The 13,020-nt window shown below is 27.4% G+C and overlaps 1 pseudogene; it reads left to right on the forward strand.

Annotated features, from left to right (window-relative positions):
* The first annotated feature begins 2,484 nt into the window (after positions 1 to 2,484).
* Positions 2,485 to 3,469, forward strand: LOC126301275 (NADH-ubiquinone oxidoreductase chain 5-like; annotated as a pseudogene).
* Positions 3,470 to 13,020: the final 9,551 nt, after the last annotated feature.

The raw sequence follows: 13,020 nt of genomic DNA on the forward strand, positions 1-13,020 counted from the left end.
GATATTGGGTGTCTTAATTTAATAAAATTAATATTTATTACATTTGATAATGATATAATTATTATTTTGATCATTTCAGGGGTTAGTTTATTTAAAATACCGGTTTTGGGGACCGATGATGGAAGCTTTTCCACCTCTGAAGTTTTAAAAGTGGGGGCTGGAATTATTTCCGGTTTACAAGACCGGCGTTTTTTTTAAACTATTAAAACTAATGTTTATATTCTCTATTTTTACTTCTTTATTGATTTATTTTGCTGGTGTTTATGTTTTTTCTTCTAAACGTAAACATTTATTAATGGTTCTTTTGAGATTAGAATATATTGTTCTTTCTTTATTTATGTTAGTTATTGTTTTTCTTATTGAGTTTGATTATGATTATTTTTTTCCTGTTATTTTTTTAGTTTTTTCTGTTTGTGAGGGTGCTTTAGGTCTTTCTATTTTAGTTTCAATAATTCGTTCTCATGGTAATGATTTTTTTAATTCTTTTGGTTTATCTTTATGTTAAAGTATTTATTTATAACTATTTTTTTGATCCCTCTTTGTTTATTAAATAATTGTTGATGGTTGGTTCATTCTTTAATGTTTCTGTCGGGTTTTGTTTTTATAATTTGTGTTTATTCATATGCTGATTTGAATATAATTAGATATTATTTTGGTATTGATTATTTTTCTTTTAGTTTCATTTTACTTAGTTTTTGGATTTGTTCTTTAATAATCACTGCTAGAGGTTCAGTTTATTTAAGTTCATATCATTCTAATTTTTTTGTTTTTATGGTTTTGATTTTAATAATTATGCTTTATTGTTTATTTGCTACATTAAGTCTTCTTTCTTTTTATATTTTTTATGAGGCTAGATTAGTTCCTACTTTACTTTTAATTTTGGGTTGGGGTTATCAACCTGAGCGTTTGCAGGCTGGTGTTTATTTAATTTTTTATACTTTGGTTGCTAGATTACCTTTATTATTAGTTTTATTTAAGGTTTATGATTTTTCTAATACTTTATATTTTCCTTTATTGGTTGATTTTGGTTCTTATTATTTTATGTTTTATGTATTTATAATTTTGGCTTTTTTAGTTGAGATACCTATGTTTTTGGTTCATTTATGACTTCCTAAGGCTCATGTAGAGGCCCCTATTTCAGGTAGAATAATTCTTGCTGGTGTTTTATTAAAGTTAGGTGGTTATGGTATTTTTCGTGTTATAAAGGTTATTTCTTATTTGGGTTTAAAGTTTAATTATTTTTGATTGTCTTTAGGTTTATCTGGGGGTTTTATTGTAAGATTTATTTGTTTTCGTCAGGTTGATTTAAAGGCTTTAATTGCATATTCTTCTGTTGCTCATATAAGAATGGTTATTGGTGGATTGATGACTATGAATTGATGAGGTTGTGTAGGTTCTCTTTCTCTAATGGTTGGTCATGGTTTATGTTCTTCTGGTTTATTTTGTTTATCTAATATTATTTATGAACGTTTAGGTAGACGAAGCTTATTAATTAACAAGGGTATAATTAATTTGATGCCAAGAATGGCTTTATGATGATTTCTTTTAAGATCATCAAATATGGCTGCTCCTCCTTCTTTAAATTTGGTAGGTGAAATTAGATTATTAAATAGAATTATATCTTGATCTTCTTTTAGATTCTTTGCTTTGATTTTTTTATCTTTTTTTAGAGCTGTTTATACTTTGTATATATATTCTTATTCTCAGCATGGGAATTATTATTCTGGTGTTTATACTTGTTCTCTTGGTTATTTTCGTGAATATCATCTTTTACTTTTACATTGATTGCCTTTAAATATTCTCTGTTTAAAGGGTGAATATTTCTTTGTTTAGTTTGCTTAAATATTTTAATTAAAAATATTGTTTTGTGGAATCAATGATATGAAGTTTTTCATCTTAGGCCGTGAATTTATTTTCTATTTGTTCTTTGAGTTTTTTTTCTTTGTTTATTTCGAGAACTATAATTTTTATTTTAGGTATTTATTATTTAATAATTGATTATAGAATTTTTGTTGAGTGAGAGCTTTTCAATTTAAATGGTTCTATAGTTGTTATAACTTTAATTTTGGATTGAATATCTCTTATTTTTATATCTTTTGTTATATATATTTCTTCCATGGTTATTTATTATAGAGAGGATTATATATCTGGTGAAAAGAATATAAATCGTTTTATTATTATTGTTTTAATATTTATTCTTTCTATAGGTTTTTTAATTATTAATCCTAATTTAATTAGAATTTTATTAGGTTGAGATGGTTTAGGTTTAGTTTCTTATTGTTTAGTTATTTATTATCAAAATGTAAAATCTTATAGTGCTGGTATATTAACTGCACTTTCTAATCGTATTGGTGATGTTGCTATTTTAATTTCTATTGCATGAATGTTAAATTTTGGTGGTTGAAATTATATTTATTATTATGATTTTATTTCTAATTCTTTTGAAATACAGCTCATTACTATATTAATTGTTTTAGCAGCTATAACTAAGAGAGCTCAGATTCCTTTCTCTTCCTGACTTCCTGCTGCTATAGCAGCTCCTACTCCTGTTTCTGCTTTAGTTCATTCTTCTACTCTTGTTACTGCTGGTGTTTATTTATTAATTCCTTTTAGACCAATATTGGATACTTATAATTGTGGTTGATTTTTACTTTTAATTGGTTGTATAACTATATTTATGGCTGGATTGGGCGCTAATTTTGAGTTTGATTTAAAGAAGATTATTGCTCTTTCTACTTTAAGACAACTTGGTTTAATAATAAGAATTTTGGCTATAGGTTATCCAAAGCTTGCATTTTTTCATTTATTGGCTCATGCTTTATTTAAGGCATTATTATTTATATGTGCAGGTTCAATAATTCATAATTTGAAGGATTCTCAGGATATTCGTTTTATAGGATCAATTGTTAATTTCATACCTTTAACTTCAGTTTGTTTTAATGTTTCTAGTTTATCTTTGTGTGGAATACCTTTTTTAGCGGGATTTTATTCAAAGGATTTAATTCTTGAGATGGTTTGTTTAAGATGAATTAATTGTTTAATTTTTTTTCTTTATTTTTTTTCTGCTGGTTTAACTGCTTGTTATTCTTTTCGTTTGTTTTATTATTCAATATCTGGTGATAATAATTTTTATTCTAGATTTTCTTTTGATGATAAGGGTTATTATATTTCATTTGGAATAATTGGTCTATTGTTTGTTGCTGTTTTTGGTGGTAGTCTTTTATCTTGATTAATTTTTCCTATTCCTCATGTGATTGCTTTACCTTATTATTTAAAGTTTTTAACTATTACAGTTGTTATTTTAGGTGCTTATTTAGGTTATCTTATTTCTAATTTTGATTTTTCTCATAATTTATTTTCTTTAAGTATACTTTCTTTTGTTAGATTTGCTGGTTCTATATGATTTATACCTTTTCTTTCAACTAAGTTTATTAGATATATTCCTTTAAAAATAGGTTATTATTCATCTAAGTCATTTGATTATGGTTGAGGTGAATTACTTGGTGGTCAAGGTTTATATAGATTATTTATTTATTTAATTGGTTATATTCAAGGTTGATATGATTCTAATTTCAGGATTTATCTTTTAACTTTTATTTTTTGAATATTTATTTTGGTAATATTGTTTTTCGTTTACTTAAATAGCTTATAATTAGAGCGTGACACTGAAGATGTTAAGGAAGTATTTTTACTTTTAAGTATTTATAAATATAGATATATTATTTTTACAGTGAAAATGTAATGTTTTATTTAAACTATATAAATTTTAGAAATGTTAACGGAGTTTAACCGCTAATATAAAAAGTTAGCAGCTTTCATATTGGCTTTACATTTCCTTAATTGGAACTATTATAGTTCAATTATATTATTAACAGTAATACGCCTCTTTTTGGCTTCAATTAATAAGAATAAGGGTAGTACATACCAATCTTCCAGGTCGAAACTGACTGCAATATTTCGCTTCTTATTCTATTTAAGGTTGATTGATAATATCAATACTTTTTGAATGCAACCCAAATGTTATATTTAACTACAACGCTTTATTCTGCTCATTGTAATGCTCCTTGGTTTCATTCATGGTATAGTCCTCCTAATAGAACTAGAATAAAAAATATTGTTGATACTGTTCAGATTATAATGTCTGAAGTTTTAAAAATAATTACAATTGGTAGAATTAGTGCAATTTCTACATCAAAAATTAAAAAGATTACTGCGATTAGGAAGAATCGTATTGAGAATGGTATTCGTGCTGATCTTTTTGGATCAAACCCACATTCAAATGGTGATCTTTTTTCTCGATCATTAATTAATTTTTTTGATAGTGTTGTTGCCAGGATTATAACAATTATTGGAATAATAAATCTAATGAAAACTCTTGTTGATAGAATTAGAATTGTTTTTCTTGATTTATATCAAGCTTTCTGATTGGAAGTCAAATGTACTATTTATACTAGAAAAACAATTATCTACCTCATCAATAAATAGAGATATATAAGAATAATCATACTACATCTACGAAGTGTCAGTATCATGCTGCTGCTTCAAATCCAAAGTGATGTCTTGGTGAAAATTAATTTATTGAGTGTCGAATTAGACATGTTGATAAAAAGATTGTTCCAATAATTACGTGTAAACCATGGAATCCTGTTGCAACAAAGAATGTTGATCCATAAACTACATCTGCAATGGTAAAAGGTGCTTCTCAATATTCATATGCTTGAAGAATTGTAAAGTATAGTCCTAATAACACTGTGAAGAATAATCCTTGTAGTGCTTGAGTATGATTAGATTCCATTAAACTATGATGTGCTCATGTTACTGTTACTCCTGATGCTAAAAGAATAGCTGTATTAAGTAATGGAATTTGTATAGGGTTAAAGGGTTGAATTCCTATTGGATATAAATAATTATATTAATTATAATATTTTATATTTAAATTAATAATTTTATTTATTATATCCAATTATAATAATATTAAATATCAAATTACATATTATTATATATATTATTTTATAATAACCTATTTTAAGCTAAAAACATAAGTAGCTATAATCCTAGGTAAATAATTGCATTAAAATAATCAATTGATAATGGTAAGATGAACTTATAATACTTTAATTTCAATTAAATGTAATATATTAATATAAATTATTTATTATATATATATATATATATATAAAAAAAATGAGCAGGATAAATTAATCCTAATTATACAAAATAATACATAAAAGAATTTCAAAAAAAAACTTTCGATTTATATATTAAATAAATGAAGTGCCTGATTAAAGGGTTACCTTGATAGGGTAAATAAAGTAAATAAAATTACCTTCATTAAAATTACATAAGATAGAATTAAACTACCTCCTTTAGTATCAAAAACTAACGTGCATCATACACCTTAATGTAAAAAGGTAAGCTAAACAAGCTAATGGGTTCATACCCCATTTATAGAGGTATCAATCCTCTCCTTTTTAATTACCAACAACTCTACAAAACTTCTCTTCCTATCAACATTAATGATAGGAACGATCCTGTCCATTTCATCAAATTCCTGATTTGGGGTTTGAATAGGACTTGAGATCAACTTACTTTCATTTATTCTGCTCCTAACAAGAAATAAAAATATAATAATAAATGAATCATCAATTAAATATTTTATTGTCCAAGCAATAGCATCGACAATATTATTATTTTCAATTTTGCTGATTCAAATAAAATATCCCATGGGATGGGAAACAGAATTTATCCCATCAATAATAATTAGATCTAGACTATTATTAAAGATTGGAGCTGCACCTTTCCATTTCTGATTTCCAGAAGTTATAGGAGCATCAAGATGAAATAATTGTTTAACATTAATAACATGACAAAAAATCGCCCCAATAATGGTCTTATCTTATTGTATTCAATTAAAAACTTTTATTTGAACAATTATTATCTTAAGAATTATTATTGGGGCAATAGGAGGTTTAAATCAAACATCCTTACGACAACTTTTAGCATATTCATCAATCAGACATCTAGGTTGAATAATTAGATCATTAACAGTCAGAGAAAACATCTGAGAACTATACTTCATTATTTACTCACTATTAAGATTAATTATAGTTTTATTATTTAAGCAAATAAATTTATTTTTCATAAATCAAATTTATTCAGCCAGAAATATAAAAACCGAAATTAAATTCATAATATTCTTATCTTTATTATCTTTAGGTGGACTACCACCATTCCTTGGATTCTTACCAAAATGAATTGTAATACAATCATTAATAGAAAACAATATAACAACTATTATAACTATTATAGTTGTATTAACTACAATTACACTCTACTACTATATACGTATTAGATTCTCAGCTCTAATTATATCATACACAGAAAATTCGTGATCTATAAAGATAAAGTCCCAAAAATCAAGAATCATTCTTCCTATAACAGTAATAATTTCAACAATAGGATTGATTTCAACATCAACCTTAATTTCATTATACTAAGGACTTAGGTTAATCAAACTAATAACCTTCAAAGTTATAATTAAAAGAATAATCTTTTAGGCCTTAGTAAAATTTTACACCTCTAGAATTGCAGTCTAGAATCATAATTGAATATAAGACCTAAATATGATAAGAGAGAAAACATCTCATAAGTAGATTTACAGTCTACCACCTAAAATTCAGCCATCTTACCGCAAAAATGATTATTCTCAACAAACCATAAGGACATTGGTACTTTACACTTCATATTTGGAGCATGAGCAGGAATAGTAGGAACATCAATAAGAATACTTATTCGTGCTGAACTTGGCCAACCCGGATCTCTAATTGGGGATGACCAGATTTATAATGTTATTATTACAGCTCACGCATTCGTAATAATTTTCTTTATAGTAATACCTATTATAATTGGTGGATTTGGTAATTGACTTGTTCCACTAATAATTGGTGCACCAGATATAGCATTTCCACGAATAAATAATATAAGTTTTTGATTACTACCACCTTCACTAACCCTTCTTCTTACATCTTCTATAGTAGATAATGGTGCTGGTACAGGATGAACAGTTTACCCTCCTCTAGCAGGAGCTATTGCACACGGGGGTGCATCTGTAGATGTAGCTATTTTTTCACTGCACTTAGCAGGTGTATCATCTATTCTTGGTGCAGTGAATTTCATTACAACAGCAATTAATATACGATCAGGAAGTATAACTTTAGATCAAACACCTTTATTTGTATGATCTGTAGCTATTACAGCATTACTTCTCCTTCTTTCACTTCCAGTTTTAGCAGGAGCTATTACTATATTATTAACAGATCGAAATTTAAATACATCATTCTTTGACCCTGCAGGAGGGGGTGACCCAATTCTATATCAACATCTATTTTGATTCTTTGGACACCCAGAAGTTTATATTTTAATTCTACCGGGGTTCGGAATTATTTCACATATTGTATGTCAAGAGAGAGGAAAAATTGAATCATTTGGAACATTAGGTATAATTTATGCTATACTATCAATTGGACTAATAGGATTTATTGTATGAGCACATCATATATTTACAGTAGGAATGGATGTTGACACACGAGCATATTTTACATCAGCAACAATAATTATTGCTGTACCTACAGGAATTAAGGTATGTAGATGATTAGCTACATTATATGGAACTAAATTCAAGTTCAATCCACCATTATTATGAGCTCTAGGATTTATTTTCCTATTTACAATTGGTGGATTAACAGGATTAGTATTAGCAAATTCATCACTTGATATTGTATTACATGATACATATTATGTAGTAGCCCACTTTCATTATGTATTATCTATAGGAGCAGTATTTGCAATTATAGGAGGTGTCATTCAATGATATCCACTATTTACAGGATTAACTATAAATAATACATGATTAAAAATCCAATTTACAATTATATTCATTGGAGTAAATTTAACATTCTTTCCTCAACACTTCCTAGGATTAGCAGGAATACCTCGACGATACTCTGACTACCCAGACGCATATACATCATGAAACGTAGTATCAAGAATTGGGTCTACAATTTCTATTGTAGGAATCATTATATTCATTGTAATTATATGAGAAAGAATGATTACAAACCGAGCAATTATATTTAGAGCTAACATAAGAAGATCAACAGAATGACTACAAAATAACCCTCCTGCAGAACATAGTTACTCAGAATTACCATTAATCTCTAGATTCTAATATGGCAGATTAGTGCAGTAGATTTAAGCTCTACAAATAAAGGTTTGACCTTTTATTAGAAAATATTTATTAATGGCAACATGATCAAATTTATCTCTTCAAGATGGAGCTTCACCATTAATGGAGCAATTATCATTCTTTCATGATCATACTATGGTCGTATTATTATTAATTACAGTAATTGTAGGTTATGCCCTAAGTTATATATTATTTATTGCCTATACTAACCGTAATATACTTCATGGACATTTAATTGAAACAATCTGAACAGCTTTACCAGCAATTACATTAATTTTTATTGCCCTTCCATCATTACGACTATTATATTTACTTGATGATTCAGTAGATGCAATAATTACAATTAAAACCATTGGACGACAATGATATTGAAGATATGAATATTGAGACTTCATAGACGTAGAATTTGACACTTATATAACACCAGAACAAGACCAAGAAAATGATGGATTCCGACTACTAGATGTAGATAACCGAACAATCCTACCAATAAATACAGAAGTACGAGTATTAACAAGAGCATCAGATGTTCTACACTCATGAGCAGTTCCTGCATTAGGGGTTAAAATTGATGCAACGCCAGGTCGGTTAAATCAAGGAACATTCACAATAAATCGACCTGGATTATTCTTTGGACAATGCTCAGAAATCTGTGGAGCAAACCACAGATTTATACCAATTGTAATTGAAAGAACTTCAGTAAATTTATTTATTAAGTGATTATCTAAGATAATTTAAGGAGTTAGTTAAAATAAATAACATTAGAGTGTCAATCTAAAGTAACGAAAAAAAATTAGTACACCTTGAAATTCATCAGATGACTGAAAGTAAGTAATGGTCTCTTAAACCAAATAATAGTAAATTAACGACTACTTCTGATGGGGAAATTATATCCAAATCCCTCAAATATCCCCTCTTATATGATTCTCACTATTCATTATATTTTCAGCTACATTAATCTTGTTTAATCAAATAAACTTCTTCTCATTTAAACCTAACCTTATTAAAAGAGCAGAAAAAGGAACAATTGAAATAAAAAACTTAAATTGAAAATGATAACAAATCTATTCTCAACATTTGACCCATCAACTAACATCTTTAATTTATCATTAAATTGAACTAGAACATTTCTAGGACTATTATTAATCCCATCACTATTTTGACTTACACCATCACGAATTAACATTATCTGAAATAAACTAAATTTAACCTTACATAATGAATTTAAAACACTTCTTGGACCAAAATCATTTAATCGAACAACATTCATTTTCATCTCAATTTTTATTATAATATTATTTAACAATTTCATAGGATTATTCCCTTATATTTTTACTAGAACAAGACATTTAGCATTAACTTTTGCAATTGCCCTACCTATATGGCTAAGATTTATATTATTTGGATGAATTAACCATACTAATCATATATTTACACACCTTGTACCACAAGGTACACCACCTGCATTAATATCATTTATAGTACTAATTGAAACAATTAGTAATGTTATTCGACCAGGTACATTAGCAGTACGGTTGGCAGCAAATATAATTGCAGGACACTTATTATTAACCTTATTAGGAAACACAGGACCATCTATAGCAATAAACTTAATCTCATTACTAATTATTGGACAAATACTTCTATTAATTCTAGAATCAGCAGTAGCAATAATTCAAGCCTATGTTTTCTCAATTCTAAGAACTCTATATTCTAGAGAAGTATATTAAACCTATGTTAACAACTCACTCAAACCACCCATTCCACTTAGTAGACTATAGACCTTGACCATTAACAGGAGCAATTGGAGCAATAGTCCTAGTATCAGGACTAGCAAAATGATTCCACCTATTTAATATTAACTTATTCATAATTGGATTTGGAATTACCCTACTAACTATAATTCAATGATGACGAGATGTAGTACGAGAAGGAACATATCAAGGATTACATACAGGATTTGTATCAATTGGATTACGATGAGGAATAATTTTATTTATTGCATCAGAGGTATTATTTTTCGTTTCTTTTTTTTTGAGCATCCTTTAGAAGAAGATTAGCACCAACAATTGAACTAGGAATACTATGACCTCCCATAGGAATTCAACCCTTTAACCCTATACAAATTCCATTACTTAATACAGCTATTCTTTTAGCATCAGGAGTAACAGTAACTTGAGCACATCATAGTTTAATGGAATCTAATCATACTCAAGCACTACAAGGATTATTCTTCACAGTGTTATTAGGACTATACTTTACAATACTTCAAGCATTTGAATATTGAGAAGCACCTTTTACCATTGCAGATGCAGTTTATGGATCAACATTCTTTGTTGCAACAGGATTCCATGGTTTACACGTAATTATTGGAACAATTTTTTTATCAACATGTCTACTTCGACACTCAATAAATCAATTTTCACCAAGACATCACTTTGGATTTGAAGCAGCAGCATGATACTGACACTTCGTAGACGTAGTATGATTATTCTTATATATCTCTATTTATTGATGAGGTAGATAATTGTTTTTCTAGTATAAATAGTACATTTGACTTCCAATCAGAAAGCTTGATATAAATCAAGAAAAACAATTCTAATTCTATCAACAAGAGTTTTCATTAGATTTATTATTCCAATAATTGTTATAATCCTGGCAACAACACTATCAAAAAAATTAATTAATGATCGAGAAAAAAGATCACCATTTGAATGTGGGTTTGATCCAAAAAGATCAGCACGAATACCATTCTCAATACGATTCTTCCTAATCGCAGTAATCTTTCTAATTTTTGATGTAGAAATTGCACTAATTCTACCAATTGTAATTATTTTTAAAACTTCAGACATTATAATCTGAACAGTATCAACAATATTTTTTATTCTAGTTCTATTAGGAGGACTATACCATGAATGAAACCAAGGAGCATTACAATGAGCAGAATAAAGGGTTGTAGTTAAATATAACATTTGGGTTGCATTCAAAAAGTATTGATATTATCAATCAACCTTAAATAGAATAAGAAGCGAAATATTGCAGTCAGTTTCGACCTGGAAGATTGGTATGTACTACCCTTATTCTTATTAATTGAAGCCAAAAAGAGGCGTATTACTGTTAATAATATAATTGAACTATAATAGTTCCAATTAAGGAAATGTAAAGCCAATATGAAAGCTGCTAACTTTTTATATTAGCGGTTAAACTCCGTTAACATTTCTAAAATTTATATAGTTTAAATAAAACATTACATTTTCACTGTAAAAATAATATATCTATATTTATAAATACTTAAAAGTAAAAATACTTCCTTAACATCTTCAGTGTCACGCTCTAATTATAAGCTATTTAAGTAAACGAAAAACAATATTACCAAAATAAATATTCAAAAAATAAAAGTTAAAAGATAAATCTTGAAATTAGAATCATATCAACCTTGAATATAACCAATTAAATAAATAAATAATCTATATAAACCTTGACCACCAAGTAATTCACCTCAACCATAATCAAATGACTTAGATGAATAATAACCTATTTTTAAAGGAATATATCTAATAAACTTAGTTGAAAGAAAAGGTATAAATCATATAGAACCAGCAAATCTAACAAAAGAAAGTATACTTAAAGAAAATAAATTATGAGAAAAATCAAAATTAGAAATAAGATAACCTAAATAAGCACCTAAAATAACAACTGTAATAGTTAAAAACTTTAAATAATAAGGTAAAGCAATCACATGAGGAATAGGAAAAATTAATCAAGATAAAAGACTACCACCAAAAACAGCAACAAACAATAGACCAATTATTCCAAATGAAATATAATAACCCTTATCATCAAAAGAAAATCTAGAATAAAAATTATTATCACCAGATATTGAATAATAAAACAAACGAAAAGAATAAGAAGCAGTTAAACCAGTAGAAAAAAAAAAGAAAAAAAATTAAACAATTAATTCATCTTAAACAAACCATCTCAAGAATTAAATCCTTTGAATAAAATCCCGCTAAAAAAGGTATTCCACACAAAGATAAACTAGAAACATTAAAACAAACTGAAGTTAAAGGTATGAAATTAACAATTGATCCTATAAAACGAATATCCTGAGAATCCTTCAAATTATGAATTATAGAACCTGCACATATAAATAATAATGCCTTAAATAAAGCATGAGCCAATAAATGAAAAAATGCAAGCTTTGGATAACCTATAGCCAAAATTCTTATTATTAAACCAAGTTGTCTTAAAGTAGAAAGAGCAATAATCTTCTTTAAATCAAACTCAAAATTAGCTCCCAATCCAGCCATAAATATAGTTATACAACCAATTAAAAGTAAAAATCAACCACAATTATAAGTATCCAATATTGGTCTAAAACGAATTAATAAATAAACACCAGCAGTAACAAGAGTAGAAGAATGAACTAAAGCAGAAACAGGAGTAGGAGCTGCTATAGCAGCAGGAAGTCATGAAGAGAAAGGAATCTGAGCTCTCTTAGTTATAGCTGCTAAAACAATTAATATAGTAATGAGCTTTATTTCAAAAGAATTAGAAATAAAATCATAATAATAAATATAATTTCAACCACCAAAATTTAACATTCATGCAATAGAAATTAAAATAGCAACATCACCAATACGATTAGAAAGTGCAGTTAATATACCAGCACTATAAGATTTTACATTTTGATAATAAATAACTAAACAATAAGAAACTAAACCTAAACCATCTCAACCTAATAAAATTCTAATTAAATTAGGACTAATAATTAA

Source organism: Schistocerca gregaria, unplaced genomic scaffold, assembly GCF_023897955.1.
Source record: "Schistocerca gregaria isolate iqSchGreg1 unplaced genomic scaffold, iqSchGreg1.2 ptg000066l, whole genome shotgun sequence".
Taxonomy (NCBI): Eukaryota; Metazoa; Arthropoda; class Insecta; order Orthoptera; family Acrididae; genus Schistocerca; species Schistocerca gregaria.